General features: G+C 35.5%; 1 protein-coding gene and 1 long non-coding RNA gene across 3 annotated transcripts in view; one reads left to right on the top strand and one right to left on the bottom strand.

Moving 5' to 3' along the window:
* The window catches only part of PACRG (parkin coregulated), a 364,259-nt gene that overhangs the window by 265,314 nt on the left and 84,890 nt on the right, over window positions 1–14,055 (bottom strand). The window lies entirely within an intron of this gene.
* LOC140329037 (uncharacterized) overlaps window positions 1–14,055 on the top strand; it is a 51,213-nt gene that overhangs the window by 8,691 nt on the left and 28,467 nt on the right. For both annotated transcript variants that reach the window (XR_011920391.1, XR_011920390.1), the window contains exon 2: window positions 7,321–7,400. This is a non-coding gene — a long non-coding RNA (uncharacterized lncRNA). The remainder of the gene's footprint in view (window positions 1–7,320; window positions 7,401–14,055) is intronic.

The following is a 14,055-nucleotide window of genomic DNA, read 5'->3' as shown; positions in this document are numbered from 1 at the left end:
ATTATCTACTAGTAAAGCCCTCAACCACTGCAGCTAATAAACCCTGTCTGATCGTTAATATGTTCTTTCTCAGTAAGTTCTGTGTCACATAAGCTTATTTATAAAACTAGCTTATTGCATTACCTCATAAGCTATTTTGAATCATGGCAGGTTGTTTTTACCCACACTAAGCTTCAAATATTGAAGCTGTATCCACGCTTTGATGTGTTTTAAACTAATAAAATGGATACCTGCTGCATACTTCAGCAACAAAGTAAATAAAAGTAATTTGAGTGATTAGCGAAGTAAACCATACTGGCTATAAAATAATCCTTTGTTTATTAGTCATTCATTGGTCAGAAAACTGCAACATTGGTTTACTGTTCAAAAACAAAAACAAAAAAAAAAAAAACAGGTGCAAAAAAGATGTTTTTAAAAATAACCCTTGCAGATTATGAACAGTTTTATACCTTAACTCTTGATATACTCAGAAAACTTATATCAGTTATGCTGATAAAAGTAGGTAAGCTTTTTTTAGTTTAACCACCTGAGCGTTACACTGAGGTCTAGATTTCTGTACCAAAAGTGATCCACTGTTTTTCATGAAATGTTTTTTTTAAATTGTAGACCTGTAACTTACAGAAATATGTCCGAACAGGGGTTCTAGTAGATAATATGAATATAAAAAATGTATTTACTTTTATTTTATTTTTTTTAATTTTTTTGTATTGGATTGGATACTGGAGTTTGTATTCAATCCAATACAAAATGAGCGTTTGAATTTACCAGTTATGTACTTTGTATTAATTTTATATTATTTTGTATTGGATTGGATACGCCAGTTTGTATCCAATCAAATACAAAATATAAATTTGAATTTCCAAGTTATTTACTTTTATTTTATTTTTTTTTTATTTTTTGTATTGGATTGGATAGGGAGTTTGTATTCAATCCAATACAAAATGACAGTTTGAATTTACCAGTTATATACTTTGTAATTTTTTGAATTATTTTGTATTGGATTGAATACAGGAGTTTGTATTGAATCCAATACAAAATGTTTGAATGAGTTTCAATTTGAATTTCCCGCACACACGCCGACGTCATCACGCACGCAGGGAGGAGCCGTCCGTTTTTTTTTTTCTCCGCCGGACAGCTTCTTGCTTCAGAGATCATCCGGCGCTGGAAGAAGAAGGACGTGGACGATCAGCGGGACCAGGTAAGAAGCCGGCCGGCTTCTTTCCGGTCCCGCTGGCACCCGACGAAGGACAACCGACGCTGGAGAGGGAGATCGGCGGACGAAGATCGACGGAGGACGACGCTGGAACACGAACACGACGCTGGATGAGCACAGCGGGACCAGGTAAGTAAGGATGGGAAAAAACTCGGGGTTAACCATCCCAGCCATTTTTTTTTGCCCGTACGAAGGTCGGGCTTAACGGCTAGGAGGTTAAAAATGAAAATCTCTGCACACAGGATGACAGTAGTTGGCCAGGGTCAACTGTTAAAGAATAAATAAAATGTAAAAATACAAAACTTGCTAGTAGATAGGTATTTATTGTAAAGAAGAGTCTCTGCATGCCTGTGTTGCCACAAAATCTCTTGGAGGAAAATCTCTTGCAAAAAAAATAAATACTGGCTTCAGATGATGCTGGGGAATTTGTCTGCACAAAGTAACCCAATGTGAATGCATGGGAGTTAGGTAACCTGGTCAAGCAAAGAAAAAAATAAACACTCCAGGCCCACTTTTAACTTCTCCAGTACACTATTGGAGGCCCCAAAACATCTTCTGCAGTCTTTTCAAAAGGCTAGGAACGGCCATGTGACAGTCCTGAAACCAAAGAATAGCTTGGTCAAAAAACACAACTGTACCATGGAAACTGGTAGGCAAGTATTTTTGCTTCAAGTCCAGAAGTTTTTCAGCTGGCTGGTTGCTTGATATCCAGCTGTGTTGCTGTATATTGGGCAAGGGCAAGGATGATGAAAAGAGTACATAAAAAAGATTGTCACACTCTCCACAATAGTAGAACTTGCTGAGTTCTAGATTTGCAACTAGGCTCTGTCCACAACCTGCACTCAATAGTGATTAAGGGTTGTGCTTAAAATACCTACATTCCTTCTATGGGATTTGAACTTGTTTTCCCTTAAATAGCATGTAATGACCACCCTGTGTGTCAACTGTGGTATAAATAACAATTTAACAACAGTTGTTTTATTACCCACATACTTCAGAACTTTCTGTTTAATTATGTAGCACATACTAAACAGTACAAGTTGAAATGAAAGTTCTGAAACTATGATGAATTGTTTGCTCAACATTATACTTGGGAATGGCTGCCTAGGGATTGAGAATGTTAACCTACATGAACATTTATTTATTATACATTTACCTGTTTGATAGCTGGTAATAAATCTGTTTCAGTGATATTCCTGAGGCTTTACAAAATACATATAAAAAAAACATATTTTTTTGCAATCTAAAGAAAATTTAGGAAAGGTACACTGTAAATTATGGTGGATGCTTTCTGCTTTCATGACTGTGTTTCTTAAGCATTGGGCCTTGAGGACTAGCCCATGGCTTCAACAAGTGCTTAATGCTCAGAATACAGATTGTCCTTAAAGATAATACTTTTAAAACATACTGTAACTATGATTTGTTCATGTTAAACTGCTTCACTGCTGTACAAGCCTGACATAGATCCATATAAGGACGTTTACAGATGTCAACAGACATTTTTTATTCCTAAATGGCCCACTTAAAGACCTTCAGCTGAGTACTATCCTTTGCTAAAGGCATTCTATAGAACTTTTAATACTGAACAGGCATTTCATTTTAACTATAAGAAAAAAGGAACGTGGCTCAGAGTTTTAAAAGGATTCTGAAACTTACTTTTTTTTAACTAAACAAATACATTTTTAGTTTGAAATGATTAAAGATTATCATCATTTAAATGCATAACCACTGTCATTAAGTAAAATAAATGATCAGTATTGAATTTGAATATTGCTCATTGCTTAATGGTAATGGATCATGTGTGACAGTGACAGTACAAAAAAGCAAAAAGAGTTTAGAGATCGTTCAGCTGTGTATTGTTTACTGGGACAATCTACATTTTTGTCTCATTTATCACAAATGTACAAATGTACGTGTGAAAACATGTCATGCAGTATTTTTTGCAGCGATAATAATTTTAAGTGCATGTGCTTTAACTGGTTTTGGACATTAGCATGCTTCACAAGCCCAAAAAAAGTCATCTAAGTAATTTTGGGGTGGTAGCATGTCCATGCCTTACTTCTCCTATTGTCCAGGAACATTTACCAGTGAATTCTGGTGCTATATGCACCATTTTGGTGGGTTCTGGTGTGTTAGGAAGCCTGTTTAAATGAAGAAGGTTAGTTTACAGCACAACTGTCAGCTACAGCTGTCATTGCATATTATACCCATTCAAAAATAAATGAACACAAATGTAACAGGACCAGTTAAATATGCTTATTTTTTATTTTACATGAAATGCACTAGAAAGTGAGCAATTATACCTTATTGCCTTGCTCTGAACTACATTTTTATGCTGTACCAGCAACCCAGACACAGGCAGACTCAGCAATAAAATAGTTACTTTGTTTAATCAAAGCCAAACTCCAGCCAAAAGCACATTCTTAGTTTTGAATAGCATAGAGAATAGAGTGGGAAAGTTTTAGAATCTCCATTAGATTAATTTGCTGGCTGTGTTCTGTTAAAGTAAAAGTTAGCATTTGGTAAAAGTAACAACTTGGAAGGGTTAGAACCTCTGTCTGGACTTAGGTATTCTCTGCATCATTTATACTCTGTATTGATCCTTTTGTTGCATCAACACGAAGTGAGGGGAAATCTTTCAATAGGTAAATTCATTCTGACAACTGTCTAAAAAGGGATTTTCCAGAGAAGCTTTCTCTTTCTTCCTGCTGTGTATCTAGTGAAGGGAAATTTACCCAACAAGACACAGCTGAAAAAAAATGGTAAAGGTCTTATACTTTCCTGAGCTATTGAGCCCACAGAAAACATCATATGCATATCTTACAACATCACAGGTATTTTCTGTACTTGCTGAAAATGTCCTGTACTTGCTGAAAAAAGAAAGCAAATAAATCCACTACATCTAGGAGCTGGTAAGATAAAACACATTGCAAATTTAAAATGAAGGTTTACTTATACCACAAAGCTAAACTCAAGTCTTACCTTATTTTGGTTATAAATAGAGGTCCTTTCCAGTGCTAAATTTTGGTCCTCTGTGGGCTAGTTTTAGTGCTTCATTTGATCCATGTATATCAGCCCTAACCTCCTCATTTTAGCACTTATCATGGCCTATCTCTATATTTTCAATTAGTTACTGTAAATGCCACAGTCTGCAATAAATGAAATAGGTCTAGATGTACTAGAAGTGATGTGCGGCGCTCATAATCAATGGGGGAATAAATGGATTACAGAACCACCAGTGATACCAGATTAGGTGCCAATAAAATTGATCCCTCATAGGGAGTATTCTTTTGGAACCTTCAAAGCGCAGATATCCAGGGTTGGTGGTCTCTTTGCTATTATCGTGTGTAGTGTCATTATTACAAGTTCAAAAGAGCTTCATAAAGCCCTCAGGAAAAAGGCTGTAGATGCCTACAAGCCTAGCAAGCAATTGGAGGGATTGTCAGATTATTTGAAATCATTCTGCTGTATAGAAAATAATTTAGTCGTGAAGGTGATTTCAAATAACTGCTAATTGATCCAGGACTGGCTGACCTAGTAATGTCAACCCAACAGACCCATCTAAAGCTGGAAAAAGTCGCCAGGACCCCCAATTATTTATTATGAGATCTACAGGTACCTGTTGTAGTTCTTGATGTCAAAGTGTATGCATCTACATTGGGAGACTGCACCAATTTAACTTTTATAGGAGCTGTGCCAGAAAAAAAAACCATGATTGTCCAAAAAGAACATTGGAGCAAGACTATGGTTTGTTACTGAACATATAAGGCACATTGCTTTTATAGAGCAAGGTACTTAGGATTGATTAAAAACGAAATAGCCTAACCGCAGTAACAAGTAAAAATGTTTGAAAAATTTAAGAAAGTATGTCAGGAAAAGATGCTAGTCCCAGCTGAGAAGCATGTTCCAGTTTGAGGTGGCTTGGGTGCTTTATGGACCTGGAAACTTTCATTGATATGATAAAAAATTCATAGTTGACTCCTTGAACCTGATTTATTAAAGCTCTTCAATACTCAAGAAAATAGACTACCAGCAAACCTAGAATGGATCTGGTCCAGGATTGAAAAAAGTGCCAACTTATAGTATGATTTTTAAGAAGTCCATGGTTTGCTGGATCACCCAGGTTCTTCTGTAATTTTCTACTTCCTACATTCTTGGAGATCTTAAATCAGGCCAAATATTCTACAATGGATTCTTAATCAAATTAAAGTGTGGTGGATAAGAACATGAAACAAGATGTCCCAAAGTTGAAGATGCACCTGTAGTGAATATTTCAATATCATAATGATCTTAAGCACATTAGCAAATTCACAAAAGCACAGCTCCAAAAGAGGAAATAGAGGGTTATGCAGTTACCTAGCGAAATTCCTAGTTTCCATAACATTCATATGTGTTGGGGGAATTGAGACAATCAATTCATGGAGAGCATGCAATTCAAGTAATTTTAAAAAGAGGAATCAATGGGCCTGATTTATTAAAGCTCTCCAAGGCTGTGGAAAATACACTTTCATCAGTGAAGCTGGGTGCAAACCTGGAATGGATTTGCTAAAAGTAATTTGCTATTTGTTAGTAAATGTTTTCATCACCAGATCCATTCCAGTATTGCTGTATTACCCTCAGCTTCACTGATAAAAGTATATCCTTTCCAGCCTTGGAGAGCTATAATAAATCAGGGCCAATGAATCAGTCAATCAGAGACAATGACAGAGACTGGTAAGCAGGGAGAACACTACTTTGTAAGACAAAAAGTGCCCTTACTGTGTACAGTACATCACTAAATGTATATTTTTGGTAAATTGTAAATTCTCATTTACCTGTATCTGTAGGACCTGTTTCAATGAAAATGTATTGTTTGCATATTCAAATATGTTGGTAAAGTCAACATACCTAATAGAATGTGCCTATTTTTATACATGACTGTACTGTATAATATAGTCATAGCTATTCTGAGTACAATTAATCTGTAGGTGCTTCTATCAAACATCAAGTTCAGCAACAGGTAGCACTGAGGATTATGGTCCTCACTGCAGATTAGGCTGGAATGATGTATAACATGCTATTCTTGTACCCAATTGTCTGTCTAAGATAAGCAAATATAATTTAAATTCTTTGTAATTGTGAGTGCATTATAATCCAGTAGCACTATATTGGGAGTCTTAAACTGAAACTGAATCTGTGTGGATTATTGTTTAGTGCTGCATTCAAAGGCGCATTCTGGTTATTTTTAAACACCCATACATCACATCTACCTCCTCTAGATTTCCTTGCAATTTTCATTATATTTCTACACAAAAAGAAGAAAAAAACATCGGTTATTACTAGACTTTGTCAGTCTCATCATGTCATGAACGGCAATTAATTGATCATTAATTTAAATAGATCACATAGCTCTGATGCAGTGCAAAAATATCTGAAATATCTTAATTATTACTTTCCGCTACAGTAGAAGCATATAGTTTTGCATCATTATTGTGCTTGATGTAAACAAACATTGTTCATCGGTCTCTTAATAAGCAAAATGCACAAGAGAGAGGGAGTTGTGAGGGATTGCACAGTTCACGATCGTTACTTTGTTCCTCTACCTCTGCTTTTTTTTATTAATTAACTAGCAGATGAATAAAACGTGTTTAGTTTACTAACTATGTGCCCTTTCACACTGATACAACTCTATATGAAAAACAGATGGTAATATTTTCAATGTGTTGCCTGGCTAAACAATTATGTCTTAAGGTTGGATTCTTATAGACCTACATCTATACTAGTTGTAATACACTGAAAGTGTTATGTTCTGCTAGGCTATTATTTATCATGTTTGGCATTTTGCTTCAGGAGATTTAGTAGGGGTCATTCAAGATTCAATGTCACCAAATGAAACCAAAATTGCGGCTACTAAATGCAAGGATTTTACAGTTACTTTTAAATTAACCCTAATAAATGTTTTAAATAAATGTTTTAAATAAGGATAAGTTCAGTTGGAATCAAAATCAGGTATGTACAATTAGTAGTGCTTCACACACAAACATTATTATTAAGATTCTAGTATTCTGCTTGCTTTCCAGTCTTATAATTGTGCTCAGTGAATTAATTATTGAATTACATTATCTCAGGCCCAGCAATCAAGATGGCTGAAGACCTGAACCTGGAAGAAGACCTGGCGAGAATGTTGGCATCTGTCCTAGTGTGAGAGGTGTGTTTATTTTCACTTTTTTAAATGGAATATTTATGATGGGTAATTTGCACAGGAGAACAGGATATTTTAACTTCACACTGTGCAGACCATTTTATTAAAATATAAACATGTTGCTTTTAGTGCATTTTCAATTAGTGGTCACTGGCAATAAAAGACACATTTGATGTTCCCTACATTAAATGGCAGGTGCAAGAAAGTTGTGGAAAAGTGTTCCAAGGTTCTAATGGTTCGCCTAACTGACCACAGAAGTATCTGAATAGACATGGAAGCTAAAGCCTCCATATTGGCAAAGCCTTTTGATATACCTGAGTGTTTTTTTTTTGTGTAGTTTCTGGTGACAGCTGGAGGAGTACCTGGGACAGTTATAGAACGGTAGGTAGGTAACAGTAGGACGTAGATGGACATGCATGTTTGCTGATATATATGTTGGTAATATATATATATATATATATATATATATTTATACGCACTATCCAGTAGTTTTCAGATTACAGATACAATTACAGATATAAACCTTTAATTTTTGCCATTTTTCTTTACAAAGGAAAACTAATCGCTACTATGAATGCTTATATCTAAACAGACAACATCTAAAGTCAGCAAAGCATGGATATAAGATTTGCATTTTTCAACGCAGTACAGAGATGTCAGGCAGTAACCCTGTGAAGACTCCAGGGAGTTATTTTGTCTCTATACAAAGTGCATTCTTGCCCTTTGTTTAGCAGTGTAAAGTACACAGGTGCTCACACAGCTGCTTTTACTAAAAACACTTCACATTTTCAGATAATGAAATATATCTTATTTTGAATTTGAAAATTATGAATTTATAGTATAGTTAATCCAATTTCTTTATTAGAAAAATAGAAGCAAATATTATACCTTAAGTGTAGTCTTCACTATGTAAAGCATCTGCATAAAGTATATATGCTCTGCTGGTTATTACACTTGCAAAATAATTTCAAATATCTGCAGTGCTTAAATTCTCTAAAAATATGCCTGTTAAATAATAAAGCCATCTGTTTTTGTCTGTAAAAATGGACAGAATCATATGCAACCAGATATGAATCATAAATTCATAGCTACACCTTGCTCTGATTTTATGCATCATTCCATGATGATGCAACTATATTTAGCATAAATCTTTCCTTCCAATTTTTTAATAGAGTACGTTTTTTTTTTACAAGTTCTGTGCTATGCACACTATGTACTGACTGTAGTGACTGTACAGGCATTATCACAAATTAATTAACTTGCAGTAATGCTTTACAAAGTGATCCTATAAAATTGTATCATCTCCAACCTTGGAGAGCTTTATTAAATCAAGCCCAGTATGTCTGAATGTTGTTCCTAGAATACAGGCCAGCCCTAAAACCTACTTTAAAAACATTAGATAATGGTTGAAAAGCAAAATGACATATTTGATCAAGTGTGCAAATACATATGTTTGTCAATATCCTTTAAGCATGGATAAGCAAAAAAAAAAGTATGTCTTCATTATATTATTTATATAAAGTAATGCAACGGGGTTAACATTAAGTTGCGTTTATGTTGTAGACTGTTCTGGGCCATGTTGTTTTAGCATGTTGATAGCCGATACAAATAAACATTCACCATACAGTACTATTGGCCAAGTTCAAGAAAAACTTGCTTGAAACACTTCTCACTAACTAACCAGTTAATACCTATGGACTCTAGCCAACAAATCATACCTTTTACAAATAAATAATATTACGAATACCCTTTTGTTTTTTTATCCTAATGTGGCAAATGTCTTTTTTGAATCTTACAGTTCAACATCCACAGCATCCTATTGTGATAGGGCACCTTGCTCTGCTATCACTTACATTCACCAGTGGACAAATGTATATCAGTGTCCAACAGAAAAATGAAAACAAAAAATACTAAATATTTTTCTTTATATTAGCCTTTTTCTTTTCATTTATAACATTGATTTGCAAAGAAAAAAAAGTATTTAAAAAAACTCCCATTGATTTTGAAGCTCAATTGAAAACAATCTTTTTAAAAGTGGTAGTGGCCTGAAAATTTACCCGCCATCAAGGCTAACTTTGCAACACTGTTATAGCTTATTTTAGTATCTCTAAGTCCTTTAGTGTCAGCCGAGGTCAAATCTTACTGAAGTGTTTTTATTTCCCCCTAAGCACATCTTGTTTCCTTTATGACTCTGCAAGGCTTTGTTCGGTTTATATTTTTAGTACAGCATCTGTGTGGCTCTCCTTTTACCATGCAATATACTTTGAACATTACAGAAGAGTTGTCTCTAGTTCATTCTTTGTGGCCATAAATGTGACAAATTTGTTAGAATACCTGCTTCAGCAATTCATTTTGTAACACAATACACAAGTCAGTTTAGTGTATTCACTGGTTTATGTATGAAATGTTTATAGCTGCTTTCTGCATTTAGTAAACTCTTGTTTTGGTAGTTAACTGAAAATCACAACTGTATTTTGTAGACCATAAGACTCCTTGACCTTGAATTTAAAGTTAAAATACAGTATTTTTTTTTAAGAGTACTTCTAATATAAAGTGAAAATAAACATCAGAATACAATTACAACTATTCCAGATTCCTTTTCACTATCAAAAGATTACAATAAAAAATGTGGAAAAACTTACAGCAAAATTCTGCTTTCCTACATAATAAACTGATGAACTCCACTTCTGTAACTAATGTACATTACTACTTCAGGAAAAATAAACCTACAAAATATATTTATCATGTATTTTTTTAGCACCAACATAACATGCAGCATCCACAGTCATTTTAGCTTTTTAGAGTGGTTCACAATCTAATATCTGATTGTCCTTATGATAATTTCGGGGGGGAGCTAGGTAATGTGCCTGATAGTGTCCTTGCTGAGGACTAAACTTAGTATCCTAGCACTGCAAGGTCACTACCGTGTTTCCTCGATGATAAGCCATCCCCATCAAATAGTCCACCCCCCGATTTTTGCCCAAAATGGTAAAATAAGCCACCCCCCGCAAATAAGACACCCACCGATACCTGCGCCTGCCGGAATCTCCCATTCGGGTGGTACGGTGGGTAACTGTGTGCCTCTGTGTGACTCCGTCGGTGCTGGCTGCCTGAAGTGCAGAGCGAAACAGAAAGTGACTACAAAGGCCCGCGCACACGCCAGGAAGGACAAGCTGCTGATCCCTGCCCTAACGGAGTCTGTTACCTGGCCGTAGAACCCAAAAAAAGTGAGTCAGTGAACAGAAGGGGATAATGATAGCCACAGAGTGAACAGAAGAGGACAATGAATGGCACAGAGTGATCAGAAGGGGACAATGAATTGCACAGAGTGATCAGAAGGGGACAATGAATGGCACATGAGTGATCAGAAGGGGACAATGAATGGCACAGAGTGATCAGAAGAAGACAATGAATGGCACATGAGTGATCATGAGTGATTTTCAACAATAAATGTGTGCTGTAGTCTTCTTCATGGAAAAAAAAGGCATCCCCCTGAAAATAAGACCTAGGGCATATTTTGGCATTTCAAAAAATATAAGACAGTGCCTTATCATCGGGGAAACAAGGCATGACAAACCATAAGTTCTGATCATAAGATCAATATTCAACAATGGTGTTCCTATGGTTTGATTGAAAGCAACAGCAAAAGGAATAAATAATAATTATAAACTTATTGTTTCATGATCACCCATGGAATACATGTTTCTTGATTAAAGAAACATCAGCAGATGTTTAAATAAATAGTGTGTTAAACTACCTGCAATTGTAAAATATTTATAAACCTAATGAATAAACCTTATATAGCATGTAAATATGATCGTCATATCATTTTTGAAAATACCTGGTGACCCAGCCATAAAGGTCTTTGTTCAGGCATTTTATTCCAATAGGGTGAAATGCTCGGTTCCCTACAAGGCAGAATACTTCTTTCCTACCCAGCCTGTGACTTAACAGTGAAAGTAGAAACAGCAGACTATCTATACAACTCTGCCCTCTTTTTCTGTCAGCTTGTTTGCTGTTAGAAAATGAGCACTATAGAATTTCAGCTCTGATGGTATGTTGGAGACTACATAGAGAACTGTTTCTGTTACACACCTACCTTGCTAGAACAAACAAGCATATGGCATCTCCATAAACCCACTTTCCTTTAAAAAAAGTTAAATATTAAGTAGACTCATCCAAAGACTGGTTATACCAGGCCAATTATGGAGAGTTCCCAGATCTAGAAAGGGTCACCCCTTCAGCAGCATTCAAATCTGGAAAGGGTTATTGGTTACTAAGAATGCTTTAAGAAAAAAGCAAAGCAGAGGTCTTCTTTGTTCATGTGTTCACAAACACGCTTTCTAAAACCCAACAATGTGTATATTACTCCTCCCCCGACTTTCTTTAATAGCAGCAGTAGTACAGCTGACCCAGTGTACTGCATAGCATGCATTCTCAACCAGGGTTCCAGATGTTACTAAGCATTCCTTGAACAGTGGCTGACTGATCTTACATTTATTAATGGCAGCATAAGTCCATGGGAGCCAATGGCATAATTCTGTTTTTAGGTTGACTATTAGGGTGATATTCTGGACATTCTTTTCACTGGCCAACAATTTGAGCACTAACCCCTAATAAATAAGTTTTAGCAGGGCTTCCCTGAGACCTGGAAAATATTTTAAGGTGTACCTCAAGGGTAAAAACATTGAAAAAGATTGCAATTTAACATTCAATAAAGCCAGTGAGCAAATGCAGAATACTGTATTGGATACAATACAGACACAGGATATATTATAGGCTACAGTATATGCCAGGAGCTGACCCAGGATGCATTATAGGATGGAATATAGGCCAGGCACAGATAGGATATTCTTAATGGATACAATATAGACTAAGGATACAGAATAGGCAAGGCTGATCCAAGATACAGTTTAGGATACAATATAGGCTAGGCAATGACCTAGGACACCTTATAAGATACAATACAAGCTAAGAGCTGACTATAATATAGGATATAGTATAATACAGGAGCTGATATAGGATATCATATAGGGTACAATATAGGCTAATAGCTAATATTATTATAAAAAATAATAAACACTATACATATAGAGCCAACATTTTATGCATCGTTATATATATCATTCTGTTTTGTTATATTAATGGGGCCTACAAACTTCCTTTGAGCTGCAGAGCTGTTGAAAGAATCACAGCTACAAATGAAAACATCAAAACAAGCATTGATTTTTATATGGTCATATTGTCAATTTGATTTGGCCTGCCACCTGCCAAAGGTTTCATTGCCTTCTAGTCCTGAAGTGATATTGGGGGTGGGGGGAAGAGGAGAGAGGAATGATGCGATGGAAGCAAGCATCAAACATTCATTAAATGACTAATTGGACCAGGACAGTAGATTCACCTTCAGGGCAGCTACAGAAAACTCATCAGAGGCCTGTTTGTGATGTTGAGCGGAACTTTCTGACAAGCAGCAAGCAGCACTTTTAAGACTGATGTTTCAGTTTACAGTTAAAAGATGAAAGTGTAACAAGCTCTGACACTCTTAGTTGGTAACCTTTTTAGCCTTGGAAAAAAAGTCTCTGTCCTGAAACAAATTGATAACAATATAATTGTAGCTTTGTTGCTCTACATCCCACCCTTAACCCCACACTGAAAAAGAAAAACATTTTTTTTTTTTTTTAACGCCATGCTATTTTTTTTTGTTGTCAATCCAGTGAGTTTTGAAGCTTACAGCATTGCTAGTTCCCCTCGGGTACATAGTAATGTGAATTGTCTTTATCCAAGTGCCTAACAAATCACTGTCATATAACGGCAGTCGACCTTTCTTTTCAATCTATGCACTTTTCAGGAGTTATAAATCAGTTGACTTTCAAGCTCGATGAGATGGCATATGCCCTGGTTTGAAGAACAGATGGAAGCTTGGGGGAAAATGGTTTTTGCAAGCCTGATACAAGCAGCATTTCTCCATAAAAGTGAACCATTCGAACAAATTTCCCACATAAATTATACAGACAGTGCACATCAGCCCATTCAGCTGAACATCTTTCATGTAGCTTTCCGGGGTCATTTAGCAAATTTAAATTAAAGTTATTTCTAATATATAACTGCATTTTCATAGTGTATATTTCTGAGAGTTTGCAATTTACATCAAAAGAAATAGACGTCATTAATTGTGTCTGGATCCAAAAAAGAAGGCAATAAATTACATGCTGCCCTATTCAAGATTTCTAAAAAAATTGCGATAAGCCAAAACTATTAATTGATGACAATGAAATTTGCAATTATATTGTGTCAGCTTCCCAGTATAGGAAGTGGTAAGCCTCTCATTGTCTTTTGCAGCTTTCTTTTACAATAGAATGGAAATGTATCTGGATAGTCATATGAAGGTAATTGCATTGAAAAAAAAACTATCATTCAAAATAACTATCACCTATCATTCAGGCATAGTAAAATGTCTGAAATAAATAGGACATATATTACATGACTTATCTCTCTAAGATAATGTAATATGTGGAAAATATAAAATACATGTCTTTATATGCACACACATACACAAATGCGTAAATGTGTGAGAACAAAAAAAAAATCACCTATTCCTAACTTTAAATATTGAAAAACATAGAACTGATCTTTGTATAAAATCAATGTATTTTCAAGCAAG

The sequence above is a fragment of the Pyxicephalus adspersus genome, chromosome 4 (assembly GCF_032062135.1).
Source record: "Pyxicephalus adspersus chromosome 4, UCB_Pads_2.0, whole genome shotgun sequence".
NCBI lineage: Eukaryota > Metazoa > Chordata > Amphibia > Anura > Pyxicephalidae > Pyxicephalus > Pyxicephalus adspersus.
Note: the sequence above shows the minus strand (reverse complement) of the source record. Positions and strands in the feature narration are given on the sequence as shown.